General features: G+C 52.1%; 1 long non-coding RNA gene across 11 annotated transcripts in view; it reads right to left on the bottom strand.

Annotated features, from left to right (window-relative positions):
* Positions 1 to 479: 479 nt before the first annotated feature.
* Positions 480 to 12759, bottom strand: part of LOC108591664 (uncharacterized) — a 54853-nt gene continuing 42573 nt past the window's right edge. For 5 of the 11 annotated variants that reach the window (XR_013535143.1, XR_013535142.1, XR_013535146.1 and 2 more), the window contains 3 exons: positions 1603 to 10625; positions 1332 to 1523; positions 480 to 897 (listed from right to left, as the gene is read on the bottom strand). This is a non-coding gene — a long non-coding RNA (uncharacterized LOC108591664). The remainder of the gene's footprint in view (positions 898 to 1331; positions 1524 to 1602; positions 10626 to 12759) is intronic. The other 6 variants (XR_013535144.1, XR_004742847.3, XR_008481258.2 and 3 more) reach the window with 3 other exon arrangements.

Raw genomic sequence — 12759 nt, forward strand, 5'->3', positions numbered from 1 at the left:
ATTTAGCCATTTTCCCACAAACTCACAGTGACCCACACCCTATCCCCCAGTATGCTCCCAGTGACCTCCCCCTCTTCACCCTCCCTGCCTGTGCTCCATGATCCCTATGTGTGTGGCCTCCAGGAGTGCTGTGTATGCCCAGGGCCCATAAATAATAAAACTTAGAGGCTGGGCGCAGTGGCTCATGCCTGTAATCCCAGCATTTTGGGAGGCTGAGATGGGTGGATCACTTGAGGTCAGGAATTTAAGACCAGTCTGGCACGAATGGTGAAACCCTCTCTCTACTAAAAATACAAAAATTAGCTGTGCATGGTGGCACATGCCTGTAATCCTAGCTACTCAGGAGGCTAAGGCACAAGAATCGCTTGAACCCAGAAGGCGGATGTTGCAGTGAGTGGAGATTGTGCCATTGCTCTCCAGCCTGGGCAACAAGAGTGAAACTCCATCTCAAAAAAAAAAAAAAAACCAGCAATAAAACCTTTATTTCTTTTTTTTTATTGCATTTTAGGTTGTGGGGTACATGTGAAGAACATGAAAGATTGTGGCATAGGTACACACGTGGCAGTGTGATTTGCTGTCTTCCTCCCCTTCACCGATACCCAGCATTTCTCCCCATGCTCTCTCTCCCCAACTCCCCACCCCCTGCTGTCCCTCCCCTATTTCCCCCAACAGACCCCAGTGTGTGATGCTCCCCTCCCTGTGTCCATGGTCATTAGAGAAATGCAAATCAAAACCACATTGAGATACCATCTCACGCCAGTTAGAATGTTGATCATTAAAAAATCTGGAGACAACAGATGCTGGAAAGGATGTGGAGAAATAGCACTTTTACACTGCTGATGGGAGTGTAAATTAGTTCAATCATTGTGGAAGACAGTGTGGCAATTCCTCAAGGACCTAGAAATAGAAATTACATTTGACTCAGAAATCCTATTACTGGGTATATATCCAAAGGACTATAAATCGTTCTACTATAAGGACACGTGCACATGAATGTTCACTGCAGCACTGTTTACAATAGCAAAGACCTGGAACCAACACAAATGCCCATCGGTGATAGACTGGACAGGGAAAATGTGGCACATACACACCATGGAATATTATGCAGCCATCAAAAACGATGAGTTTGTGTCGTTTGTAGGGACATGGATGAATCTGGAGACCATCATTCTTAGCAAACTGACACAAGAACAGAAAATCAAACACCGCATGTTCTCACTCATAGGCGGGTGAGGAACAGTGAGAACACATAAAACCTTTATTTCTGTCTGTGTCTCTTCTAACGAGTGGGGGGTGCTCTCCATGTAAAGGTTCTAAATCAAAGCACACACCGTGTCCCGCCGTGCGGTCTGCAGCCGTGCCGGGATCTGGATGCTAACGCTGCTGCCTTTATTCACCATGTGGAGCCCCCTGTGCTTACGAATTCCCAGGTGAAGGGAACAGGTTTTTGTTGAAGGCACCTATGGAGGCTGATATTTCCCGAGGACTGTGCAAGGCATCCGTGGAAATGCTGTATTCTCCAGCTAGCGTAGAACGAGAGAAGTTTAGGGAAGAAATGAACTGTGGGAAGTCAGGGTTAGGGGGAGAACTGTGTCCACTCACCTAGAGTGCAAGCTGAGCCCCTCAGGCCATCACTGCGCTGGCTCCATGGCCCTCTGAGACCACCAGGCCTGGTTTCATCTGCAGCATCATTTACGTTCTTGCTTCTGTTTATTTTTGGCTCGGAGTTAATCAAGTGTTTACTAATCCAATGACAGAGAACCTCAGAGGAAAAACTTACAAAAGAATGAAGTGTCCACCAGACAAGGGAATGCCAAGGAGAACAAACACACAGGACGGAGCAGCCTGTGTGGACTGGCCACATCTGTGTTCAATAAATGCCTTTTCCTGTTGTGAACAAATACAGATGGCTTAGAGGGTTTAAGTCAGGGGCTACTGAGCTGGCACCCTGTAAGTGCTCAGACACCCACTGAACTAAGCAGAGGGGAGACCATGCACATTCCCCCCTCACCATCGCAGACAGACTTGGGGATGATGGCTGGGAGAGGTGGGCCACCCATGTGGAAGGATTACAGCACCAAAAGCATGATCATGATGCTTGCAGAGAAGGGACAGGAAGTAGCTGAAATGCCTTCTGCACTTGGAGAGGTTACCTGACTCCAAGGTGAACTGGAGAGAAGCTGCTATGAGCTGAGAACACAAACAACAGCAAGGTCTACAAGCCTGTGTCAGAGCCTCCCAGAAAAACAGAGCCATTTCCCCAGTGCTGGGCTGGGAAGACTCGGAAGCCAGCTCGGCATGGCCAAAGACACATTCCACAGGGGCCTGTCACTACTCACGGCTCATCTGTAGTCACGGAGCCTGCACCATGCAGGGGACCACAGCACATGGAGAAAACAAAGCTGGCTGAACTGTGACTGCTGTCCTCAAGGCAGTCTGACTCTGATTAGGGAGAGAGCCTCACACACACACACACACACACACACAGGCACACACATACATGCACGCACGCACACACACACGCACACACGCACATACGTACAGTACACACAAGCTAGAATCGAAAGATGCTACATGCTAGAAGAAAACACAGGAGAAAATGGAAGATTTCGTAGGACACAAAAAACAAAAACCATTTTTAAAACTGACGGCTGAGACTCCATCATCATTAAAGACGTCTCCTCTTTGAAAGACACGGTTAAGAAAGTAAAAGACAAACCACAGACTGGGAGAAGATACTTTTAGAACTCATAACTGGTAAAAGACTAGTAGACAGGCTATAGAAAGTTCTCAAACTCAATAATAATAATCCAATATAAAAGTGGGCAAAAGCTTTGAATGAGCCCTTCAACAAAGAAGAAATACAGATGGCAAATAAGCAGATTTAAAAGATGCTTAGTGTCATTAGTTATTAGGGAAATTCAAGTTGAAAACAACCCTATATACTGGTGTCTGGGCCTGTCTCTAGATGCAAATCACACCTCAATTTTGGTATAATTGTTGCAACCCTCCCAGGGGCACGTGGCGCAAACGCCTCTCATTGAAACCTCAGACTTCATGTGTTGCCTGAGGAGATGAAGCGCCTCTTCCTGTGTCTGGCTGTTCCTACAGCCTTTGGAGGCCTTGGGGAAGTTGCTGGGCCGAAGCGCCCATGACCAGAGGTTACCCTGCACCTCCCCCACCCTCCCAGATGCCTTCCTTTGCCCAGAGGCCTTAGATCCAACAGCCCCCAAGCCATAATGGGAGGGGTCATCAGGCCACCCCTCCGCATCCTCCACTCCGGCTGGGTGCTTCCAAACTCCCTGGGATCCAGGCCTCACTAGAGGAGTCGGAGCAGCCACGTGGGGTGTAGTCAGAGGGACACTAGAGCAAGTGCAGGGTGCTGGGGCCAGGAACCTCGAGGACGGGGGCCCTGGAGAGCCCGGACTGCCACTCTGCACCATCACTGTGAGCTCTGCCCAGAATACAGTCAGGCTTCTTCCCTTCTAGGAGCCCTCCCTGAGCTGCCCTGGAGGCTCTGGCCTGAACCCCTCTGCAGCTCTGTCTGCACTGAGGCGCTGCTTACTGGGACTCTGTGTGGAGCCATCATGGTGCTGGCCCAAAGGGTTCCACTGCCTCCCCTCTACGTGGCCCTCACTGTGGTAGAGGATCATCACCTCCCTGCCTGATGCCCCACAGCCCCACCCCACAGATAAACTTGCTGCGCGGACTCCAGGGGTCAGTGCTCGGGGCAGGTGCCGGGCGTGGTGGATGATGACACCGGGAAGTGATCGTACTGAAGGGAAGGGAAGGGTGCTCCGTTTGGGGAATGTGGATCTTGGAAGCAGGAAGAGAGCCCAGAGCCAACACATCCCAGAGGGCAGGCTGGCCACACCCAGACCTTAGCCCCAGTGGCTTCCAGCCGAGACAGAGCCTCCCAGGGGCGGTAGGCAGGGAGTGCTAGGCTCCCACACAAAGCCTAGGAAGGAGTGGCTCCCTGGATCTTGCAAGGGTTCAGATGTTGGGGCCGCAGACACAGAAGTGAGTCCCCTTGGTACCAGATTGATGCAGTGGAAGCGGTATCAAGAGCCAGTCAGGCTCTAGTGAAAGAACAATTTCTTCCTTTATGAGCAGGTGGCTTTGGAAGTACATGCCAGGAAAAAGATAGTAATATCAGTCTGCAGGGAAACTCACTTGATAACTCCCTAGAAATGAGATGTGTGCACATGCAATGCCGAGAACTCTAAGGAGCTGTTAGCCGTGCGGGCTCCAAGCAGGCAGCTGACCGCACCTCTGTGTGCTGCGCCTGCCAGGACGACACACGCCCTGGAAACTACCAAGGTGGAGATCAGGTGTTCCGTGAGCAGGAAGCAGCTCGGGAGGCATTCTCCAGGGTGATTCCTGCTCTCCTCTCTGTGAGAAGGCCCGTGCCCTGCCCCGTGCTTCCCTCTCTCATGACAACCAGGCACCTACTGACAACCTGGAGCCGGGGCCAGCTGGTCCCTCCCACGCCATCTTTCCTTCTGTGTAAGCCATAGTTCTCAGAATCAAAAATGCCTGCCTGAGCGCTGTTTCAAATGGTTTCTGTCACTTTCTCAGACACATTTTCATGACAAGAGCCCTGTCTCGAATGCCAATTGCCTTTCATTCAACTGATATAAGTATGTAAGTCATCCCTACATTATCCATGATGCTTAAAATGTACTTAAACATACAACCTACTGGAGGCATGAAAACCAGTCTTGGTAATTCACAGAATCTCCAGCCCTAGCCGCCTAGGCTTTGAGATCAGAGGGGTGGGATGAACGCAGGAACGGAACTCCTCCAACAGCCATGTTTGCAATTTGGAATCCACTGATTCCAAATAACAGATCTCCCGTCCCCCACCTGCCCCAGGAGGATTTCCAGGAGGAAGCCCCACGCCCTGAATGTTCAACAGCAACCCGGGAGACCATCATCATCAGAGAAGTTAGGAGGACAGAGCCCCACGCCCCACCCCTCAGTGCCCTTCCCCTCGGCCTGCCCTGCTTTGTTTCTGATTCACGATTGCTGGCCCCACGTGCAGGTGAGGCTGGTCCAAATCCCAGGTCCCCTGCCCACCGGCTGTGTGGTCTCAGTCACACTCAACCCCAGCGAGACTCAGCCTCTGCCTCCATGAAGCAGAAGGGGCAAGCCGCCCCTCGGCCTGGCTTGATGGCCCAGGCAGAGCCAGGCTGCACTGCCCACGGTGAGCAGTAAATAGACAGTAAGGCTGCTGCTGCTGATGCTGGAGTGGTGGTGTCAGAATCAATAGGCTAAGAAGAACAGAAATCAAGCCCCACCACAAGGCCACGCCTGGGATCACATCTGCTTGACTGCAGGGCCCATGGGATCTCACGTGCAGCACAGGAGCTGGCTGGCTGTCGGGTGATAGAAGAAAGAAGCTACCAGAGCCGCCAGCCACGTGCACGGTGCTGCTGTTGTTAGAAGTAACAGCACCCAGTGACATAACTGGCTGCCCACAGGAACTTCGTTTTAAATCTTGCACAATCAGACACTGTCAAGTGTCACTGCTAAAATGTACAGGAATTGACCTACACTGGACCTTGGCATCCTAACAAACTCAGAATTGATGTCCCCAGGCTGATATTCAATTGTTCCCTGAAAACCAGGGAAGGCCACAGTCATCTGTGGCAATGTAAACACCACCCCAAACTCAGTGGCTAAAATCAACTCCTGCAGCTCTGGGGTGGCCGGGCTCAGCTGGGCGGTTCTCACTCAGGGGCTCTCAGGAGATCTCCGTCAGATGGTGTCTGGAGCTGGAGTTGTCTGGAGGCACCACCAGGCTGAACACCCAGTGATGGCTGTTATGGGTCGAAGTGTGGCCACCACCTAAAAAGTCCTATGTTGAATTCTTACCCCCAGTGTTTGAGAATGTGAGCTTCTTTGGAAATTGGGCTGTTGCAGATGTAATCTGTGGAGTTAAGATGGAGTCACACTTAAATAGGGCGGGCCCTGACCCAATACACTGGTGTTCTAATAAAAAAATGAATTGTGGTTTTTATTAGGAGTGGAGGTTTAATGGGCAGAAGAGAAGAGAAGAGGAACTGCTCTCTCTAGAGAGAGAGGGGCTTCTGAGGGGAAAAGACTGCGGGCGGATGTGCCAGATTTTATACTCCAGCTTGAGGAGGCAGTGTGTGATTTACGTAGGGCTCACAGATTGGTTCCATCATGTGTGACACTTACACAGCACTCGGGGAAGGCTGGTAACCCCCCACAATCTTATTTTGGAGCAAGGACCTTCTATTCCTAGAAACTCAGAAAGACCATCTCCCTTGAGCTGCGCCCCCGGTTACTACAACATTTGCTGACTTTTCCCAAACCAGATCCCTTCCCTGAACCGTAAAACTTCCCACATGCTGAATATGCAGAGGAGATAAGAGACGTGACAGCCGCGGACGGGAAAGGAGGAAATTGTGACAGAAAAGTTGGAAATCCTGTTGCCAAACCCCATCGGACGGTCAGAGGCTGCAGTCAGTCCAGAAGCCTTTGGATAACACAGGGAGGAGGTAGTGTCTGCCAGAAATCCTCAGTTTCCCCAGGGCAATGGTTAAGTCCTCTGTGAAAGGAAGCTGGTTCAAACACGGCCAATATGCCCAGCAACCCACGGGTGCTGGGGGATTCTCCATGTTGTCTCCAGAAAGTCTGTCCCCAAGTCTTATAAGGCTGGCAGCCAGGTTAATCATTTATAAATGTCTGAAGAGGGCTCTGTATTTGGTTTGATTTGGTTCTAAAGTGGAGGCTGAGAGCCTTGAAATGAAAGGACAGAGTTAGAGTCCGCTCCTCTACTCACCGTTTCAAAATGTCACACCTTGGTATCCTGGACGAGGTCCCCATATGAAGCAGACACATTGTCTGGGGTACACACCTTGGGGTTCATTGTCTTGCACCAGGAAAATTTCAGATACAGACATACACGAGGAATTTAGAAATGGAGGTTTAACAGGCAGAAGAGAAACAGCTCTCTCTCTCTCTTCAAAGGGAGGGGTCTCTGAGCAGAAAAGATCTAAAAAGGGGAAAGACACAGACACACACAGCAGAATGCCATGTGAAGATGAAGGCGGAGGCTGGAGTCATGTGTGTCTACAAACCAAGGGACAGCAAAGATGGCAGCAAACACCAGACGCCAGGGAGGGGCACAGAGCAGCTTCTGTCTCCAGGCCCTTGGGAGGAGCCAGCTCCATGGCAACCGGACCTCGGACTTCCCAGCTCTGTAACTGTGAGATGATACATTTCTGTTGCCTAAACCACCCAGAGCAGGTAGTGTTGAGGGCAGCCCTAGCAGATTGGCACGGTGGCTTTCTCACATGGCTCGCCCTGGGAGCTCGGCCAGGGCTGCCGCAGCAAGGGCCTGCACGTGGCCTCCCCGTGGGAATGAGCGACTCACAGTGTGGTGGGCAGGTGACAAGAGTGAACGTCCTGAGAGGGAACATCTGGAGAGAGAGCGGGGTGGAGACTGAGGCTTCTCGGCCACCTCGGCAGTCCGGCAGTGTCTCTCTGCTGCAGTCTCCTGGTCAGGTGGGTCCCTGTGGCCAGCCCAGACTCAAGCGGAGGGGACTGAGGCACCACTTCTCAGTGGACAGAGCAGCAAAGGGTTTTCAGCCCTCCTTATCAGCCGCAAGCAGCTGCTAACGAATGGACGTGACATCGACCTGTGCATCTGTGCCAGGAAGTGTCCAGTTGGCAGGAAACATGGAGGGAGGCGAGGTCACAGGAGACCCAAGGGACCTCCTCCCACCACAAGGAGAATCTGCGCATTTCAGACCCCTGTGAGGCTGTCCCCAGGGGGACAGAGAAACAGGGGCAGCTATTTAAAGAGAAAGGTCCAGTGGCATAAACTGCAATAGAATAACCACCATGAACTAAATGCAGCCACATGGAAACATCATTAAATAACAATAGGCCACAGAACCAGGCTTGGTGGCCCATACCTGTGGTCCCAGATACCTGGGAGGCCAAGGTGGGAGAAGCACTTGAGCCCAGGACATCAAGGCTGCAGTGAGCCCTGATCACGCTACTGCACTCCAGCCTGAGTGACAGAGAGCAACCCCATTTCCAAAAAAAAGAAAATGCCCCGCAGAGACCAAACATTTGTCTCAAAAGTATGAGCATGAATCAAGGACTTCCATACAAAACAGCACAATGTGAGGGCACCTCCTGAGTCTGAAGTCCCGTGCTGCATCCACAGCACAGGTGCTCTGCACGCTGCCTTCCGTGGGGAGCAGGGAGGTGGGCTCACCTCCTCCCTCCCGCCCCCGCTCCCCGCCTGCCATCCCCACCTACTCCAGCCGCTCCACCTGAACCAGTGCATCACAGTCGCAGGTGGCGCTGCCTCACCAGGGCCTATCTGTCTTGGAGCCAAAGTGCTGGGGCGAGGACTTGCTGGGCCAGAGCCTCTGTGATGTGATGTGCAGGGAGGACGTGGCTCGGGGCTCAGTCTCCCAGTGGACATCAAAGCCCCGCTTCTCCCTGCTGACGGGTGTGTGGAGAAAGCACCCTCCAGAGAGTTGAACAGCTACGGGGTGACAGCCAACAGCAGAAAGCCAAAATTCCTGCAGCACTTCTGATGCTTCCTCCCACCTCTCTTCCTAGGAGTCTTTAAAAAGGAAAGTAGTATGTACAGTGTGGCTGATGGAGAGGTTGAAGGAGAAGGGACTGATAACGTCTCAGGATGCTTCAGCAAGTCTGAACAGGAGTCGCTGCTAAGACTCCAGGGTCCCCTGCAAGGAACCCTCTCTCTGGCTGCTGCAACACAAGCTGAAGCCCAGCAGCTGAGCATCTGCCTTTCCAAACTCCTTTCCAGGTGCTGGCTTGTGGCTGCATTCTCAAAATTATACACTGCTTGTGCCAGCCTGCCTGCACATCTAACTTGTTTCCAAATGACAAAGCATTCAGTGACTGATCAGGAACCTACTGTCCTTCTCCAAGGAGCAGGTGGGGCCCTCGTCTTCTAGTGCACCTGGTGCAGGAATGACTGGTGATAGGAAAGCTGATCTGGATAAGTTTGACCAAGGAGGGCAGTGATGGGAGCAGCCACACCTGGCCTAACTTGAGTTCAGACACACACACACACACACACACACCACACACACACACACACAGGGCTGGGAACTCAACTTGTCTAGGCTCCCTCCAAGGCATTGCCAAAATGTGATGACTATGGAGGCATGCCACTCAGATCTCTCCAGGAGAGCGGTGAGAGGCCAGCAGCTCCTTCAGCTCCACTGAGGCTTCCCACTGAGGCCCCACTCACCCAGTATGACTGAGCATGGCAGGGGACTAGAGCCAGGCCACCTGCCCAAGGCAGCCCCCCCTACCCCCACCCAGTGAGCAGCCAGGACTCCCCACGCTGGCTGAGGATCTCTCACCATTTCCTCCCTATCCCTCCTCCTTCACCCTCTTAGATGACACGGTTTCTCTGCAGACCTTCCCCAAGTCACATTTCATGTTGGCATCTGCCTCTTGAACCAAAGCGTCATCCAAATTCACCTTGAGTTTCTCCAATGATAAGAAACTCACTAGGGAGCCTGTTCTGCTTTGATGCGATTTAAAGTTTTTTGTTTTGTTTTGAGACAGAATCTTGCTCTGTCACCCAGGCTGGAGTGCAGTGGCGTGATCTCAACTCACTGCAAACTCCACCTCCTAGGTTCAAGCGATTCTCGTTACTCAGCCTCTCAAGTAGCTGGGATTGTAGGCACACACCACCATGCCAGGCTAATTTTTGCTTTTTAGTAGAGATGGGGTTTCACGATGTTGGCCAGGCTGGTCTCAAACTCCTGACCTCAAGTAATCCGCCTGCTTCAGCCTCCTAAAGTGCTGGGATTACATGTGATGTGAGCCACCGTGCCCGGCCTAAAGTTCTTTTTTACCGTATCATTGTGATGCTGGCAGAAAACAGATTTCTACTCAAAGGGTTCAGATAGGAACCTTTAATGGAGGAGCACTTATCCAGGTGTGAAAGAGCCCATCAGAATGATGAGCACCTGGGACTGGCAATGTCTGGGAGCTGTTAAAACCTGGCGCTGAAAGACAGAACTGCTTGGCATTACTGCAGCCCAGAAAGGCCACACAGGTGCAGCTGCTGACCCCCGGGTCTGAGGCAGAAAAAGAAGGGCCACACCATCTCCTCTCCCTGCTGATCTGCTCCCCCTGTTCTTCCCACTGACAGCCTCATGGGGAAGGCAGCCTGCAGGAACACTGAGCAGAGACAATGCCCTAGTGTACAGGGACAGCCAGAGCAAGAACAGCACCCACCTCCCTAACGGCACCCGCCTCCCCAACGGCCTCCCGCCTCCCCAACGGCCTCCCGCCTCGCCAACGGCCTCCCTCCTCGCCAACGGCCTCCTGCCTCCCCAACGGCACCCTCCTCCCAACAGCCTCCGGCCTCCCCAATGGCATCCCATCTCCCTTCTTTGAGACCATGGGTGTGATACTGGGCCTCTTGTTTGCTGCTGTTCTTACCTGGAGCCTTACCTGTGATTCCCCTAGAATTCACTTTCAGATTTCAGCCTCAAGATTCCCTCCATCTCTCTCTGGGCTCACGCTGCAGGCATCGTGTTGAAGCATCTGTCTCCCGCTGACACTCTCCTCCCAAGACACACTAAGGGCTGCCAAAACCAGCTGTTACTGAGGGTGTGCCCCCAACAGGTCCCTGAGGTCATCGCTGTCTGCAATGGTGTCTAGGGTGGAAACACTTGGCCAACTGAAAATGTTTACCAGACCACAGAACTCTATGAACTTCTTGTTCACACCACTCATTCCAGCCGGCAGGGACGGCCAGAGCCTACCTCCTTCCACGCACTGTGTGTGGCTGAGATGAGATTCCAGCCTCCTTCATGCCAAGTTTGCAGGCCTCTGGCAACCGTGCACACAGCACTGCACACCCAACTCGGTACTTTCAAACCAGAACCAGAGCCCAAGGAAAGTCACTGTCATTGAGTTATAATATACAAAAAAATGAAATATATAAAAATCCAAATTTCCCCGAGGACTCTTGAGGGAGCTGATTGATTAATCACTGTTTTTAATGGAGTCTTCATGTGATGTCCCAGGCCTGGATTTTTATCCGCAATAGCAGCTTAACTGATGCACTGGTGCAAACATCATGGGGTCACTTGCTCACGTAAAAGCCAGGGAGCCCCTCACAGGGAAAAGAATGAGGATCCCTTTTATCAGCAGTGCCCGAGGTCAGAAGTGCAGTGCTCCAGCCTGTGACTCTTACGAAGGAGAATAAGGGGATTACATTACGGCAAGCTTTTTATTCCAACACTATATCACAGCATGAAATAAAGCCTCTCAAACATGACAACAGGCTCTGATTTTTAATGAAATTCTCAGACAGTTGCTTTCCAGACATACATCTGCCGCCGAAGGAAAAAGCACCCCTCCTCAGTTACTGCCTCCCACCTGAGAGTAACACTGAATCCCTAGGGGCCGATGACCAGAAGCGAAGGGGAGCTCAAGCCTTCCCCACTCTGGTCTGGGATGCTGCAGAGAGAGACAGCCGACCTGGAGGCTTCAGGGAGCCCAGGGCTCCTGGCGACAGCTGGACCTTTAAGCCAGAGGCATTCATACAGATTGCCCAGCCTGCGCTGAATGCCCGCAGGGGCAAAACCCACTCCCCATGATGCTGAGTGCAGGGCATTGCACTGTGCAGGCTCCACTCGCCACCACATTCTCAGGCCCGGCCTTGCTCTAAGTGTGTGTAAAGGTGGTATCTCACCCACACGCCTGTCCTTTAAAACCGCGCAACAAGGCTACACTTCACAGGAGCCCTGCGATCTTAGAAAACAGCAAAGGTTAAGAAATCGTCCCACCTTTTATGTTCTGAGAACTGCAAAAATCCCCTCATATGATTTAGATGCAAGTCGCGGCTGCCCCTCACTGTTGACCTATGATAAGGTCAGACGCAGACCCTCCAAACTCCCATTCCTTGAGTCATAAGTGACGCACTGAACTTCCCGTCCCACTGATCAGTTGGAAGAAAACGCTTGTTAACCACACTTTGGCAGAGCGTCTCTCCTTCTCAGTCAGTGCACAGCCCCTCCTGAGAACACTCCTCTGCTTCCAATCAGGCCATCTCCGCTCCTTCAAGCCGCTTTCCCCACCTGGTTCCTTCTGGCCTTGTTTGCTCCACTTCACAAAAGAAACACCCTGTTTGCCTCACCCTTGTTGTAAGGCTTATCGTCTTGTGAGGGACCCTGGCAGACCCTGCAATTGGGTGATCTCCTTCCCTGTGGCAATAGGTCTCCTCGCCTTGCCAGAATCTTTTCCTTACTAAAGCCGGGTTAGTTTCATTTGGTGTGGAACAGCAGTGATAGCGACAGTAGTCAGCCTCATCCCCATGACTGCACACACACACACCTGCCATGCCCCTGCGTTGCCTGTGTGATCTAATTCTGCACAGCATTACTACCAATGAGCCAGAAAGAGAGAGCAAATGGCAGAGAGAGAAACTGAGGCGCAGGGCACGGGAAAGTGACTGAGGAAGTGCAGAAGCCATCACTACTCTGTCTGAGCCAAAATCTCCTCACTCCTCTGGCCATGGACAATCCATCTTTTCTTGAGTTTTGTACAGTGTTCCTCAGTGTCACAACACCCCAACACCCTCCCCTGCAAGGTCTCAGAGGACTTTGCTCTGTGGGTGAATGACGAGCATCTGTGATGCTTCTGGAAGATTCTGCTCAGTCTCCCAGAAGATCTGAGACTCCCAGATTCTGAGAATGAACTGGGCCAATAAGC

The sequence above is a fragment of the Callithrix jacchus genome, chromosome 5, assembly GCF_049354715.1.
Source record: "Callithrix jacchus isolate 240 chromosome 5, calJac240_pri, whole genome shotgun sequence".
In the NCBI taxonomy this organism is placed as follows: domain Eukaryota; kingdom Metazoa; phylum Chordata; class Mammalia; order Primates; family Cebidae; genus Callithrix; species Callithrix jacchus.